Genomic DNA, 16,954 nt, shown 5'->3' with positions numbered 1-16,954 from the left:
GACTTACCCTCCAATGTCCTATCTGGAGCCCACCATTTCTAATCTTTACCAACACTTTTGGATAGGCGCCCAAACTGCCCGCCCAAACCTGGCAGGGTCCTTCTTTAAATATGTAAATCCATTGATGTCTTTGAGCTTCGACTGCAATTTTAACTCTGGGCGGAATGGGGAAGCTGCTGCAGCCTCTTTACTGCAAAAGCCCCTCGGAACTCCCAACACCACACTTACTTGGGTGTTGGCAGGCTTCCAAGGGCCACCCATTTTTCCATAGGCCAGCAACTGCTTCCTGCCTTTGCCTCATTCTACCGCGGGCAGGCGGGAAATGAACGCTCCAATCCCGGTTTCCCACACCGAAGATTCACTAAAGAAGCCGCAGATGAGATATGACGGCTACTGAAAGATAATGTTCAACCCAGACCATCAGCCCAAACAGCTTTGTCACCAATGTCAATTATTTTTGCTACTGTCCCCTTTCAAGCTACACCAAGGAACCTTTGGGCTATCATCTAAGGTTCTACCCAGCATGCATTAATCAAGTGACAGATACAAGCTTCAGAAAGAAAGGCTTACATTTATATAGCATTTTTCACGACCACTGGACGTCTCAAAGCGCTTTACAGAAAATTAAGTACTTTTGGAGTGTAGTCACTGTTATAATGTGGGTAACGTGGCAGTCAGTTTGCACACAGCAAGCTCCCACAAACAGCAATGTGTTAATGAGAAACTGTTTTTGTTTTGTTGATTGAGGGATTAATATTGGCCAGGACACCAGGCTAATTCCCCAGCTCTTCTTCGAAATAGTGCCATGGGATCTTTTACGTCTGCCTGACGGGACCTAGGATTAACGTCTCATCCGAAAGAGAGCATCTCTGACAGTGCAGCACTCCCTCAGCACTGCACTGGAGTGTCAGCCTAGATTTATGTGCTCAAGACCCACAACTGTTATGTATGGAGAAGGAGTCAGACTGAACACTGTGAGCTCAAAGTGAAGTGTGACCTTAGTCTTTTATTGCAGGTCTCCAGAGTGCCTCTCCAACCTGTGAGGCCTCCTTAAATAACTGTGCTCCCAAGGGATTATGGGATCCCTTGGGACTCCAGGGGATGAGCCCTCTGGTGGCTGTACAGAGTAAATACAAGTTTACATATATAACAACACTAGTCCCCCCCCCCACCCCCAAAGTCAATAGTGTAACTATTTACAATGTGAGTCGATCTGGGGCCCTTCTTGCCCTGGTTGATTGTCTCGGTGTGAAAGCTGGTATTGTTGGATCAGTTGTTGGGCCCTCACTGAGCTGCTGTACAGCTGGCCTTGCTGGGCTGCCTGGCATATTGGGTCCTGCTTGGCTGCTGTGGATGATGGGTTCTGCTTCGTGGTCAACCGTGGTGCCGGTTGCCACTGGTGTGTATGGTGGGGGGATCAAAAAAGGTAGGGTCCAAGGTGGGTTGCTCAGGATAGTGCGTGAATCTGAGTTTGATTTGGTCCAAGTGTTTCCGGTGAATGAGTCCATTTGAAAGTTTGACCCGAAACACCCTGCTCCCCTCTTTGGCCACGACAGTGCCGGGAAGCCACTTGGGACCTTGTCCATAATTCAATATAAATACAGGATCATTCATTTCAATCTCGTGTGACACATTTGCGCTATCATGGTATGCACTTTGTTGAAGCCGCCTGCTCTCTACCTGTTCATGTAGATCAGGGTGAACTAACGAGAGCCTTGTCTTAAGTGCTCTTTTCATGAGCAGTTCAGCAGGTGGGATCCCAGTGAGTGAGTGGGGTCTCATGCGATAGCTAAACAGGACTCGGGATAGGCAAGTCTGCAGTGAGCCTTCAGTTACCCTCTTCAAGCCTTGCTTGATGGTTTGCACTGCTCTCTCTGCCTGACCATTGGACGCTGATTTAAACGGGGCAGATGTGACATGTTTGATCCCGTTACGGGCCATGAATTCTTTGAACTCAGCACTGGTAAAACATGGCCCGTTGTCGCTCACCAGGACATCGGGTAGGCCGTGTGTGGCAAACATGGCCCACAGGCTTTAGTGGCAGCGGACATGCTAGCTGACATTATCTCACATGCAATCAACTTGGAGTATGCATCTACAACCACAAGGAACATTTTACCTAAGAACGGGCCTGCATAGTCGGCGTGTATCCTAGACCAAGGTTTGGAGGGCCAAGACCATAAACTTAGCAGCGCCTCCCTAAAGACAATGCTTAACTGTGAACATGTATTACATCTGTGAACGCAGGACTCTAAGTCCGCATCGATACCGGGCCATCACACGTGGGATCTGGCTATCACTTTCATCATTACAATGCCTGGGTGGGTACTGTGGAGGTCATTGATGAAGGTGTCTCTGCCCTTCTTGGGAACCACTACCTGATTGCCCCACAGAAGGCAGTCTGCCTCTATAGACATTTCATTTTTGCGCTGCTGGAACGGCTTTATCTCTTCCTGCATTTCCACTGGGACACTGGACTAGCTCCCGTGAAGCACACAATTTTTTACTAGGGACAGTAAGGGGCCCTAGGCCATCTAGGTTTTGGTCTGCCGGGCAGTGACGGGTAATTGCTCACGCTCAAATGCTTTCATAACCATGGCTAAATCTGCAGACTGCGCCATTTCCACCTCCGTGGTGGGCAATGGCAGCCTACTGAGAGCATCGGCGCAGTTTTCTGTGTCTGGCCTGTGGCGGATGGCGTAGTTGTATGCGGACAACGTGAGTACCCATCTCTGGATGCGGGCCGATGCGTTGGTACTTATCCCTTTACTCTGGGAAAACAGGGATATGAGTGGCTTATGGTCAGTTTCCAATTCGAATTTTAGCCCAAACAGGTATTAATGCATTTTCTTTACCCCATAGACACACGCTAACGCTTCTTTCTCAATCATGCTGTAGGCTTTCTCAACTTCAGACAGACTCCTGGATGCATAAGCAATCGGTTGCAGTTTTCCAAAATCATTAGCTTGTTGCAATACACACCCGATGCCATATGACGACGCATCACATGCTAGTACCAAACACTTACATGGATCATACAACACAAGCAATTTGTTTGAGCATAACAATTTTCTCGCTTTTACAAAGGCATTTTCTTGGCTTTTGCCCCAAACGCATTCGTCCCCTTTTCGTAGTAAGACATGCAGTGGTTCTAACAGTGTGCTGAGACCCGGTAAGAAGTTACCAAAGTAGTTCAGGAGTCCCAGAAACGACCGCAGCTCCATCACGTTCTGTGGCCTCGGTGCGTTCACGATTGCCGCTGTCTTCACGTTGGTGGGCCTGATGCCGTCCGCTGCTATCCTCCTTCTCAGGAACTCCACTTCAGGCACCAGGAAAACGCACTTCGAGCTTTTTAACCTGAGCCTCATACGATTGAGTTGACTAAGAACCTCCTCCAGGTTCTGCAGATGCTCGACTGTGTTCCGACCGGTGACCAAGATGTCATCCTGGAAGACCACGGTGTGCAGGACCGACTTCAATAAGCTTTCCATGTTTCTCTGGAACATCGCCGCCGCTGATTGAATTCCAAACAGGCATCTGTTATAAATAAAAAGACCTTTATGCGCGTTGATGCAGGTGAGGCCCTTCGATGATTCCTCCGGTTCCTGCGTCATGTAGGCTGAAGTCAGATCCAGCTTCGTGAACGTCTTTCCTCCCGCCAGTGTTGCAAAGAGATTGTCGGCCTTTGGTAGTGGGTATTGGTCCTGCAGGGAGAAACGATTAATAGCTACTTTGTAATCGCCACAGATTCTGACGGTGCCGTCTCCCTTGAGGACAGGAACGATCGGGTTGGCCCACTCGTTGAACTCGATCGGTGAAATGATGCCCTCTCGTTGCAGCAGGTCGAGCTCGATCTCTACCCTTTCTCTCATCATGTACGGTACTGCTCTCGCCTTGTGATGGATGGGGCGCGCCCCCGGAATTAGGTGGATCTTCACTTTTGCTCCTTGGAATTTCCCGATGCCTGGTTTGAACAGCGAAGGGAACTTGTTTAAGACCTGGGCACACGAAGTGTCGTCAGCGGGCGATAGTGCTTGGATGTCGTCCCAGTTCCAACGTATCTTTCCCAGCCAGCTCCTGCCGAGCAGCGTGGGATCATCGCCTGGTACCACCCAGAGTGGTAGCTTGTGCATCGCTCCATCGTAGGAGACCTTTACAGCAGCACTGCCGATTACGGGAATCGGTTCTTTTGTGTAAGTTCTTTTTTCGTACCAATTGGAGTTAAGACTGGCGTTGAGGCCTTGTTGCACCACAATCTTCCAAAAGTCTTTTTGACCATGATGGACTGGCTCGCGCCCGTGTCCAGTTCCATTGACACCGGGAGTCCATTTAGTTCAACATTCAGCATTATCAGGGGAAAATTCATGGTGAATGTGTGTATCCCATGTACCTCTGCCTCCTCGGTCTGAGGCTCTGGTTCGTCGTGATCCTCTGTGGATCTGTCCTCCTCTGCAACATGGTGGTTTGCAGGTTTAACAGGATTGGCAGCTCGTCTGCACATACGTTGGAGGTGTCCTATTGTTCCACAGCCCTTGCAAGCATATCCTTTGAATCGGCATGAATGGAAACGATGATCACCCCTGCAGCGCCAACAAGGTGTTAATGGCCTTGCATTCATCACCCTTGATGTTGGACTCTGAGACATCTGCGGACGTGTAGCTGCAGGTATGTGTGACCTGCCCTGTACGTTGCAATTCGAAAACAACATCACTTTATTCACAGTACTTGTAGCAGCACTTATGTGCTGAGAGATTTGCTTCGTATTGCCACTGGTGGCAATGAATGCCTGGGCTATCGCTATGGCTTTGCTCAAGGTTGGGGTCTCTACAGTCAAAAGTTTGCGAAGTATGGTTTCATGGCCAATGCCAAATACAAAAAAGTCTCTTAGCATGTGCTCCAAATGTCCTTCAAATTTTCAATGCCCTGCAAGGCGACTTAGCTCGGCGACATAACTCGCCACTTCCTGGCCTTCAGACCTTTTGTAGGTGTCGAACCGGTACCTCGCCATCAGAACACTTTCCTTCGGGTTCAAGTGCTCTTGGACCAGTGTGCATAAATCATTGTACGATTTCTCCATGGGTTTCGCTGGAGTGAGCAGTATTGTGCTCCTAACACAGATGAGACTGCACGCAGGGAGGTTAAAGTACCAGTGACCTCAGTCTTTATTAAGACATTCCAGAGTGAGGAACAGGCCTTAGGGGCCGGCTTATATACAGTGCTCCCAAGGGATGCTGGGATCCCTTGGGACTTCAGGGGATGCGCTCCCTGGTGGCGGAACATGGGAGTGCATGCTTTACAGCTACACAACATCACTCCCCCCCCAAAGTCAAAGTGAAAACTATTTACAAGGTGAGGCGGTCGGGAGCCTTTCTTTCCCTGGTGGACCGCCTCGGTACAAATGTCTGTTCTGGTGTGTTGGCTGTGCCCTCGCTGGCCTGGCGTGTTGTTTGCCCTGCAGGGCTGCTGGGTGAGCCTGGCCTTGCTGGGCTGTTGGGCGTGATGGGTTCGATTTCCTGGTCCGGCGTGGTGTCGTTGATCCTTTGGGTGTGTGTTACCGGCTCGAAAAAGGTGGTGTCTGCTGTGGGTTGTTCAGGGCAGTCTGTGAACCACAGCCTCTTTTGGTCCAGGTGCTTTCTGCAAATTTGTCCTTTGTCCAGTTTGACTACAAACACCTTACTCCCTTCTTTAGCTATCACCTTGCCCGCGATCCACTTGGGACCATGTCCATAGTTTAGCACATACACAGGGTCATTCAGATCAATTTCCCGTGACACAGTGGCGCGACCATCGTTTACATTTTGTTGCTGCCACCTGCTCTCTACCTGATCATGCAGGTTGGGGTGAACCAGCGAGAGTCTGGTTTTGTGTCTTTTTCATGAGTAGCTCAGCCGGGAGCACCCCTGTGAGCGAGTGGGGTCTCATGCGGTAACTGAGCAGTACTCGGGACAGGCAGGTTTGGAGTGAGCCTTCTGTGACTCGTTTAAGGCTCTGTTTGATTGTTTGTACTGCCCGCTCTGCCTGCCATTGGCAGCTGGTTTAAATGAGGCCGAGGTAACATGTTTGATCCCATTGCGGGCCATGAATTCTTTAAATTCGGCACTGGTGAAACATGGCCCGTTATCACTGACCAGTATGTCAGGCAGGCTGTGGGTGGCAAACATGGCCCTCAGGTTTTCAATGGTGGCGGTGGCGGTGCTTCCCGACATTATTTCACATTCAATCCATTTTGAAAAAGCATCCACCACCACCAGGAACATTTTACCGAGAAACGGGCCCGCATAGTCGACATGGATCCTCGACCATGGTCTGGAGGGCCAGGACCACAAACTTAGTGGTGCCTCTCTGGGCGCGTTGCTCAACTGAGTACACACGCGGCATTGCCGTATACAGCACTCTAAGTCAGAGTCGATACCAGGCTACCACACATGGAATCTGGCTATCACTTTCATCATTACTATACCCGAGTGTGTGCTGTGGAGATCCGAGATGAATGTCTCCCTGCCCTTTTTGGGTAGCACTACGCGGTTACCCCACAACAGGAATGGCTTGATTAGCTCTTGCATTTCAACGGGGATGCTGGCCCAGCTCCCATGCAGTACACAGTGTTTTTACTAAGGACAGCAGAGGGTCTTCGCTGGTCCAAATCTTAATCTGGCAGGCCGTGACAGGTGATTTATCATTTTCAAACGCTTCCATGACCATCAACAAGTCTGCGGACTGTGCCACCATCAACAAGTTTGCAGTCTGCGCCATTTCCACCCCCGTGGTGGGCAATGGTAGCCGACTGAGAGCATCCGCACAGTTCTCGGTGCCTGGCCTGTGGCGGATGGTATAGTTATAGGCTGATAGCACGAGTGCGCACCTTTGTATGCGGACTCAGGCATTAGTATTTATCCCCTTGTTTTCAGCAGGGGCTTGTGATCGGTTTCCAGCTCAAATTATAATGCCAAACAGGTACTGATGCATTTTCTTTACCCCGAACACACACGCTAATGCCTCTTTCTCAATCAAGCTGTAGGCCCTCTCGGCCTTAGACAAGCTCCTGGAGGCATAGGCAACAGGTTGCAACTTCCCCGCAACGTTAGCTTGTTGTAATACACACCCGACTCCGTACGACGACGCATCACATGCTAGCACAAGTCTTTTACACGGGTTATACAATACAAGCAGCTTGTTGGAGCATAAAATGTTTCTGGCTTTCTCAAAAGCAATTACTCGTTTTTTTCCACATACCCAGTTCTCACCTTTATGCAATAACACATGTAGGGGCTCTAAGAGGGTGCTTAACCCTGGTAGGAAGTTACCAAAATAGTTGAGGAGTCCCAGGAACGACCGCAGCTCCGTGATGTTCTGTGGCCTGGGCACGTTCCTGATAGCCTCTGTCTTGGTGTCTGTGGGCCGAATGCCATCCGCTGCAATCTTTCTCCCCAAAAACTTCACTTCTGTTGCCATGAAGACGCATTTCGACCTCTTCAGCCGCAGTCCTACGCGATCCAGTCACTGGAGGACCTCCTCCAGGTTTTGTAGGTGCTCGGCGGTGTCCCGACCCGTGACCAATATGTCGTCCTGAAAAACCACCGTGTGTGGTACCGACTTGAGTAGGCTCTCCATGTTTCTCTGGAAAATCGCTGCAGCCAACCGGATTGCAAACGGGCATCAGTTGTAGATGAACAGTCCCTTGTGCGTGTTGATGCAGGTGAGGCCCTTCGAAGACTCCTCCAGCTCCTGCGTCATGTAGGCTGAAGTCAGGTCGAGCTTGGCGAATGTCTTGCCTCCTGCCAGTGTCGCAAATAGGTCGTCTGCCTTAGGTAGCGGGTATTGGTCATTTAGCGAGAAACGATTAATAGTTACTTTATAATCGCCGCAAATCCTGACCGTGCCATCACTTTTGAGTACTGGAACAATTGGGCTGGCCCACTCGCTGAATTCCACTGGGGAGATGATGCTCTCACATTGCAGCCTGTCCAGCTCGATTTCCACTCTCTCCCCCATCATGTGAGGTACCGCTCGAGCCTTGTGGTGAATGGGTCATGCCTCTGGGACCAAGTGGATCCGCACCTTCGCCCCGGAAAAGTTTCCAATGCCTGGCTCAAAAAGGGAAGGAAATATGTTAAGAATCTGGGTACATTAGGCCTCATCGACATGTGATAGCGCTCGAATGTCATCCCAGTTGCAGCGGATTTTGCCCAGGCAGCTTCTTCCAAGCAGTGTGGGGCCATCGGCCAGAACAATCCAGAGTGCACCGTGCCCTCATAGGTGACCTTGGCCATGGTGCTGCCCAGGACAGTGGTGTACGTTCTCAGTTTTGTGTGGATGGGGCTCAAGGCTGGTCTGAGTGCTTTGTTGCACCACTGTCTCTCAAACATCTTTTTACTCATGATGGATTGGCTAGCGCCAGTGTCCAGTTCCATGGCTACGGGTAAGCCATTCAAATTTACATGTAGCATTATAGGTGGACATTTCGTCGAAAATGTGTGCACCCCGTGTAATTCAGCATCTGCCTCCTCTCTCTGAGGCTCGAAATTGCTTTGATCCACCATGGACCGATCTTACTCTGCCACGTGGTGGTTAGCAGGTTTTACAGAGCTTGCAGCTCGTCTGCAAGTTTGTTGCAGTTGCCCCATTGTTCTATAGCTCTTGCAAACATAACCTTTGAAGCAGCATGAATAGGCTGAATGGAAGCCTCCACAACACTAACAAGGTGTGAATTGCCTTGCATTCATCCTTTTTTGGGGACTCTGATTCATCTGGGTAACCTGAGGCCTCCTGGCAGTTGCAGACTCGTGGTTTCTCCCCTGTACATTTCTGCTCACAAACACAGTTCCAGTTAATTAATGAACATTGCTAGCACTTGTTTGCTGAGAGATTTGTTTGGTGTTATCACTGGTGGACATAAACGCCTGTACTATCGCAATGGCCTTACTGGGGGTCGGTGTCTCTACAGTCAAAAGTTTTTGTAGGATGGTCTCGTAGCCAATGGCCAGTACAAAAAAGTCTCTGAGCATCTTCTCCAGGTAGCCATCAAATTCACATTGTCCTGCAAGTCGCCTTAGCTCGGTTATGTAGCTCGCCACTTCCTGACCTTCAGATCGCTGGCACGTGTATAACCGATACCTCGCCATCAGCACGCTCTCCCTCGGGTTAAGATGTTCCCGAACCAGTATACACAGCTCCTCATATGACTTATCTATGGGTTTCACCGGAGCCCCGCAGACCGTGAGGAGGACCGCTCTCCTTTTTGCAGCGCTTTCTTCTTGGCTACAAAGTACTGGTCTAGCCATTCGACATAGGCTTCCCAGTCCTCACCCTCCGAGAACTTCTCCAGGATGCCCACAGTTTGCTGCATCTTTGCGTTGGATTCGTATACTCATCGGCAGTTATTGTGTTCCTAACACAAATGAGACTGCACACAGGGAGGTTAAAGTAACAGTGACCTCAGTCTTTATTAAGACACTCCAGAGTGAGGGGCAGGCCTTAGGGGCCGGCTTATATACAGTGCTCCGAAGGAATGCTGGGATCCCTTGGGACTTCAGGGGATGCGTTCCCTGGTGGCGGAACATGGGAGCGCATGCTTTACAGATACACAACAAGCAGATTCTTCATGAGGCCATACGTTGGTGCCCCACAAACAGTGAGGAGGATCGCCCTTCGTTTGGCAGCGTTCTCTTCTCCATCTAGCTCGTTGGCCACAAAGTATTGGTCGAGCCACTCCACAAAAGTTTCCCAATCATCTCCCTCCGAGAAATTCTACAGAATGCCCACTGTTCTCTGCATCTTTTGGTTCGGTATCTGTATCTCGTCGCCAGTTGTTATGTATGGAGAAGGAGTCAGACTGAACACTGTGAGCTCAAAGTGAAGTGTGACCTTCGTCTTTTATTGCAGGTCTCCAGAGTGCCTCTCCAGCCTGTGAGGCCTCCTTAAATACCTGTGCTCCCAAGGGATTATGGGATCTCTTGGGACTCCAGGGGATCTGCCCTCTTGTGGCTGTACAGAGTAAATACGTTTACATATATAACAACAATCTTTTGACTCAGAAGCAAGCGTGTTACCCACTGAGCCACAGATGGAGAGCAAGTTAGTTCATCCACTTTAGGATGAAGGCATCAATGTGATAGGGCTGTTCAGTTTTCTCATGTTGTTAAGTTCCATAACGTTGCCCTGTGAGCTCCAACAGTCCTGCCTTCAAATGTTCTCCAGAGGATGGAATTCCAATCCTTTAATGTAATGTAATCTTTTATGATTAGCTGCAAATGATTCTTCATGTAAATACCAAACACCTGATTAATTTCAGCCTGCCTGCTCTATTCAGGGAAGAGTGACATTGTTCAAGATCTCTTTCATGTAATAACGTTGTCCCCAGCTCTAGATCATGACCCCGGTCGAAATGCTAAGAACAAAACAACAACAACAACTTGTATTTATATAGCGTCTTTAACATAGTGAAACATCCCAAAGTGCTTCACAGGAGTATTATGCGATAAAAATTTGACACTGAGCCGCAGAAGTAGAAATTAGTGCAGGTGCCCAAAAGTTTGGTCAAAGAGGTATGTTTCAAAGAGTGTCTTGACGGAGGAAAAAGAGGGAAAGAGGTGGAGAGGTTTAGGCAGGGAGTTTCAGAAATTGGGGCCTCGGCAACAGAAGACACGGCCACCAATTGTTGAGCGATTATAATCAGGGATGCTCAGGAGGGCAGAATTAGAGGAGCACAGACATCTCGGGCCGCGTTGTGGGGCTGCAGGAGATTACAGAGATAGGGAAGGGGCGAGGCCATGGAGGGATTTGAAAATAAGGATGAGCATTATTAAATCAAGGTGTTGCTTAACCTGAAGCCAATGTAAGTCAGCGAGCACAGGGGTGATGGGTGAGCGGGACTTGGTGCGAGTTAGGACATGGGCAGCCGAGTTTTGGATCACCTCTAGTTTACATAAGGTAGAATGTGGGAGGTCAGCCAGGAGTGCGTTGGAATAGTCAAGTCTAGAGGTAACAAAGGCATGGATGAGGGCTTCAGCAGTGGATGAGCTGAGGCAAGGGCAGAGATGGAAGATGTTACGGAGGTGGAAATAGGCAGTCTTAGTTATGCTGCGGATATGTGGTCGAAAGCCAATTTCAGGGTCAAATATGACAACAAGGTTGTGAACAGTCTGGTTCAGCCTCAGATAGGAAGGAGAACTTTGGTACAATGAGGCTTATTCTGCCTCAGTTGTAATTGAAAGAACTGTAGGGGTCCTGAAGGCTAGGTTTTGCTGCCCTTACAGATCAGATTGGGCACTTCTTGCTCCGAGCAAGTCTTCCACATTGTGTTCACTTGTTTAGGCTTTCACAACATTGCAAGTCAGAATGACCTGTAAATGGAGTTAACGGAGAAATGGAGAGGCCCGAGCTGCTTTGAAGGCAAAGAAACATGGAATGGAGGCTCATGAGGAACATGACTCTGATGAATCATCATTGCTGACTGCAAGGGAGATTTGAAGCCAGATAATTAATTCTGTTTTACCATCTAATTAAATATCTATCTTGTCAATACTACTATTACTACTTTCAGGACAATTGTAGTCTCTCAATGCTGAAAACAGCTAAACTGAGTAGGTGCAACTTGTCTTTAATTACACATCTTAATGATATGAACTATATAGCCTACTAGTTCTTTTCATGGTAGGTATGATAATCGTTCCCTGTTCTTGTGCTGCTCCGAGTTATCACAGGAGACCCCGTGTCACAGGGTAAAGTTCCTCTTTCCCCTGACTCTGTTCCTTTTTATAAGTTATTCATCTGTAATATCTTCTGGTTCTGACAAAAGGTCAACGACCTGAAGCATTTACCCTATTTTTCTCTCTCCACAAATGCTGTCTGACCTGCTGAGTGTTTCCAGCATTTTCTGTTCTAATTTCAGATTTCCACTATATGCAATATTTTGCTTTTTGTTAAGAATGAGGGCAATTAGTATGGTGGTTCCCTTGGGACCCTGGAGAAAAAGGAGTCAGAAGCAATTCTGTTACCTTCCTAGTCTCGTTATGTTATTGAACTTCTTCCTGCACTGGTCTGCTGTCCTGAGGATCAAAGAGGTGACACAGTGCCAATGCCACCTCCTTCCAACAGTGCTTGCAACATATTTTGGAGAGGGGGGGTTCATCCATGAGAGCCCAGCAGTCTCCCTCCTTATTTGCATTTCTTCAATCAGGTTTAAAGACCTCACTCTGAACTTGTGAGCTCTTCTTTCTTGGTAAATTACAAGCAGTCCCTGTTAAGATGTCTGAGCACAATAACTTACAGAAAATCCAAACAGTTACAGCTTTTATAACTTAACTTCAGATCCTCCAGGCTGCTGTTGCACTAAGCTGCAATTTTCCACCCTCTCCAGCGTAGCATTCTCGAGTTACTCAGGTCCTGCACTTGTCCAAAGCCAGTCAATATGTAAATGAGCTGACTCTCATTTACGGTGGGGTTAATGCTGGGTCAGTAGCATTCACGGAAGTGTTATACTGGCATAATTGACCTAGTAGGTTTTCAGGGCCAATATCTCCTTAATCCTTTGAGTACACTGCAATCAGAATGCACAATTTACAACCTGTGTTTAGATTAGCATGTGAGAAATTGATAAACTACGACCCTTTTTTCGAGAATACAGTCAAAGGAAAAATGCGAGACAACAACTTGCATTTATATACTGCCTTTAATATATCATCATAGGCAATTCCTCAGAATCGAGGAAGACTTGCTTCCACTCCTAAAGTGGATCCTTTGGTGGCTGAACAATCCAATACGAGAGCCACAGACCCTGTCACAGGTGGAACAGACATTCGTTGGGAGAAGGGTTGGGTGGAACTGGTTTGCCACACGCTCCTTCCGCTGACTGCGCCTGACCTCTTCACGCTCGTGGCATTGAGATTCGAAGAGCTCAATGCCCTCCCGGATGCACTTTCTCCACTTAGGGCGGTCTTCGGCCAGGGACTCCCAGGTGTCAGTGGTGATGTTGCACTTTGCCAGGGAGGCTTTGAGGGTGTCCTTGTAACATTTCCGCTGCCCACCTTTGGCTCGTTTGCTATGAAGGAGCTCCACATAGAGCATTTGCTTAGGGAGCCTCGTGTCTGGCATGCGAACAATGTGGCCTGCCCAGCGAAGCTGATCGAGTGTGGTCAGTGCTTCAATGCTGGGGATGTTAGCCTGGGCGAGGACACTGATGTTGGTGCGCCTGTCCTCCCAGGGGATTTGTAGGATCTTGTGGAGACATCATTGGTGATATATCTCCAGCGACTTGTGGTGCCTTCTGTACATTGTGCATGCCTCTGAGCCATACAGGAGGGTGGGTATTACTACAGCCCTGTAGACCATGAGCTTGGTGGTAGATTTGAGGGCCTGGTCTTCGAACACTCTTTTCCTTAGGTGGCCAAAGGCTGCACTGGTACACTGGAGATGATGATGATGAATATATAAAATGTGCCAAAGTGTTTTATACAGATGTCATTTTTTAAAAATGGATGCCAAGCCAAAAAAGGAGATGTGGGTTTTAAGGATGGTCTCAAAGGAGGTGGACGGGTGAGCGAGTGAATTCCAGAGCATGGGGTCTAAGCACCTGGAGGCATGGCTGCCAATGGTGGGGCAAAGGGAGGAGGTATTCACAAGAGACCAGAGTCAGAGGAATGGAGAATTCAGGGGGAGAGGGGCTGTAGGGCCATAGGAGAATCCAGAGATAGAGAGGGGAGAGGCCATGAAGGGATGAGAGCATAAGGAATAGGAAGTATTTATTTCTCCCAAGAGCCTGCTCAGCCCTTTAACTGCATGGTGCTCTTCAAATGTAAAAGTTGTATTCTTGCTCCACCCCCTTCCTGAACGTAGTTCAGTAAGGACAAGAAAGATGGGTGAAGTGGAACTTGGTGCGGGATAGGACACGGACACAGTGATTTTCCTCCTTGTTTGTGTCTGTTGATTCCTAGGTGTTTCAGCTGAACTCATTGCAGTTTAAACATAACCCAAATAGCCATGTGAATGAGCACATTAACTGGGTGACTGGGTGAGCCATACAAAATTTAAAATATTGTAAAAGAGAATAGCAAGAATGTATATAAACGAATGTCGATCAATGAATCAGGTGATGTTGTAGACTATAAAAGTGAAGCTGGAGCAGTTTGGAACTGCTAGTTGATCCCAGCACAGATTACAGGCTTAACATTGCACAGGATATTTTCTGTGAGGATTAGTCTGTGGGGTAAAAAATGGTTATGGTCCATTTCCGGGCTCATAACTGAAGGTGCAGGCTCACCCCAACCGGGAGGCATGAGGTTCATCTTAACTTGGGCCTTGGGCCTCATTTGAATAATTTGGACCAGCTGCTGGCACCTCCAGAGACGGGTCAACCAATACCAGTGTTCCAATTTGGGCCACCTGCCTCGCTGGCAGCGGCCCTCAGGTAACTTCCAGGAAAGGGGAAGGGTGGGGAGGGGTTGCTGATCACTGGCTGGCAGCGGCCTTCACAACTACTGTGGAACCAGGAGAAACACTTCAGAAATCTCCTCCACTATCTCTTGGCTTGCAGTCTCTGGAGGAAATAGCACTACTATTGACTTTGATGTGCTTGAGTGGCATTCTTTATTCATCAATTATATAAGAAAATAAGAACATAAGAAATAGGAGCAGGAGTAGGCCATACGGCCCCTCGAGCCTGCTCTGCCATTTAATAAGATCATGGCTGATCTGATCATGGACTCAGCTCCACTTCCCCGCCCGTTCCCCATAACCCCTTATCCCCTTATCATTTAAGAAACTGTCTATTTCTGTCTTAAATTTATTCAATGTCCCAGCTTCCACAGCTCTCTGAGGCAGCGAATTCCACAGATTAACAACCCTCTGAGAGAAGAAATTTCTCCTCATCTCTGTTTTAAATGGGCGGCCCCTTATTCTAAGATCATGCCCTCTAGTTCTAGTCTCCCTCATCAGTGGAAATATCCTCTCTGCATCCACCTTGTCAAGCTCCCTCATAATCTTATACGTTTCGATAAGATCACCTCTCATTCTTCTGAATTCCAATGAGTAGAGGCCCAACCTACTCAACCTTTCCTCATAAGTCAACCTCCTCATCCCTGTAATCAACCTAGTGAACCTTCTCTGAACTGCCTCCAAAGCAAGTATATCCTTTCGTAAATATGGAAACCAAAACTGCACACAGTATTCCAGATGTGGCCTCACCAATACCTTATATAGCTGTAGCAAGACTGCCCTGCTTTTATACTCCATCCCCTTTGCAATAAAGGTCAAGATACCATTGACCTTCCTGATCACTTGCTGTACCTGCATACTAACCTTTTGTGTTTCATGAACAAGTACCCCCAGGTCCCACTGTACTGTAGCACTTTGCAATCTTTCTCCATTTAAATAATAACTTGCTCTTTGATTTTTTTCTGCCAAAGTGCACGACCTCACACTTTCCAACATTATACTCCATCTGCCAAATTTTGATCGCCTTTCCTAACTCCTTTGCTTATGCATAGTGTCCACCTGCTCTGAAGCGACATTTTTCCACATTAAAAGTACTATATGAATGCAAATTTGTTTTGGTATGACGAAAGTGTTGCTTCACTCCTCACCTTAGAAAGATTTTGGAATGTATGTACCTGTGAATATGCTCACAGGTTTCTAGAGCTGTTGCATTGTGAGTGGCTTAGCCAGTCACGTGATGTTCACAAGACTCAATAAAACCCCAGTCAGTTGGGTCTCGGTCATCCATGATGAGGTATGCAGTTGTGAGCCTAGTGGATGAACTGGTAATGTGTAGTGTGATTGTTAAACCTTTGTAAATAAACCAACTAGTTCTTAATAACAATGTGTTGCTATGAATTCTTAAGCAAAGAACCCATGAGGGAAATACATTACATCATAAATTTTAATAGTCCAATGGTCTATCTATCCCTGGGCACATATAAAATATATCTTTTTACTGGACGGGAGTTATACCACACCAAGGCCGAAGACCAAATAATGTGAGATTACTTGCTGGAGGTGGTTTCCCAGCTTTTGGCCAAGTGTTCCTGCATGTCAGATCATTGACCTAACTCCTGAGTTCACATCAGTCTTGCATCAATTCACATCTTTCCGTCAATGCAAAAGCTGCAGTATAATGGCACTGTATAAAGAGAAAAAGGAAATACTCAGGAGTAAAAAATCTAAATAGTAATGGAGGAGTTGGGGAACGGAGCAGTTACACCTGGAAAATGGGGCTCACAAACCATCACACCCTTGAATTCGAGGTCTCAGCCAAGCCAGATGTTTGCCCAGTGACTGGGAATTCAAGAGAGCTGCTGACAAACCTAGTGTGCTTACACGCTCCCTGTGCAGTTTAAGAAAGGAGAGATTGGGCACTGTACCAGTGCCAAAACTGGCAAACATCAGTATCGTCATAAAACAAATACTGCCTCTTTATCCACTGTCACATCTGCCTTCATCATGTACACGTGAAAGACTTATTGACATTCAGCAAGACATTCCTTCAGCATGTGGTGATTTCAAACAAGTGGCTTCCACTTCAGTCCTCAAATGTCCTGTATCTGGGATAACGTATTTCAGCCAGTTAATGTGTTTGTTCAAAAAGAACAGTTTAATTTGCAAGAAAATAAACCTGTGGTAAAGTGCGTTACTGAGGCTACTCTGTTAAGACCAAATTTAGCATAGTACTGATGCAAAAATCAGACCGCATGCGCTGATATTGACATTGTACAATGCCAGTGCCTATGAGTTAGGGCTACATTTTTGTTGTTATTTTACTCCTATGCAAATAATTATTAACCGAGCAATGTTGCACCTTTGGTAAACCAATGTATACTAACGAATGTTACTGGCAATGTGATGATACCATGACAACCTCTTCAAATTCGTATTCATTCAAAACGAATATAAAACACTGGAAAATAAAAAGGAACTGCAAATTTTGGAAATCTGAAATAAAATCAGAACAGAATGGTCAGCA

General features: G+C 47.5%; 1 protein-coding gene and 1 long non-coding RNA gene across 8 annotated transcripts in view; one reads left to right on the top strand and one right to left on the bottom strand.

Moving 5' to 3' along the window:
- Positions 1-16,954, top strand: part of pde8b (phosphodiesterase 8B) — a 496,872-nt gene that overhangs the window by 266,299 nt on the left and 213,619 nt on the right. The window lies entirely within an intron of this gene.
- LOC139263834 (uncharacterized) overlaps positions 1-16,954 on the bottom strand; it is a 58,559-nt gene that overhangs the window by 21,893 nt on the left and 19,712 nt on the right. Inside the window, exons 3-4 of one of the 2 annotated variants that reach the window (XR_011593219.1) lie at positions 16,815-16,923; positions 15,935-16,114 (exon numbers count right to left, since the gene is read on the bottom strand). This is a non-coding gene — a long non-coding RNA (uncharacterized lncRNA). Of the gene's footprint in view, positions 1-15,934; positions 16,115-16,814; positions 16,924-16,954 lie in introns of those variants that run through there. The other variant, XR_011593221.1, reaches the window with a different exon arrangement.

This window comes from Pristiophorus japonicus, chromosome 1 (genome assembly GCF_044704955.1).
Source record: "Pristiophorus japonicus isolate sPriJap1 chromosome 1, sPriJap1.hap1, whole genome shotgun sequence".
NCBI classification, from domain to species: domain Eukaryota; kingdom Metazoa; phylum Chordata; class Chondrichthyes; family Pristiophoridae; genus Pristiophorus; species Pristiophorus japonicus.
This window is presented reverse-complemented; position numbering and strand designations above follow the sequence as displayed.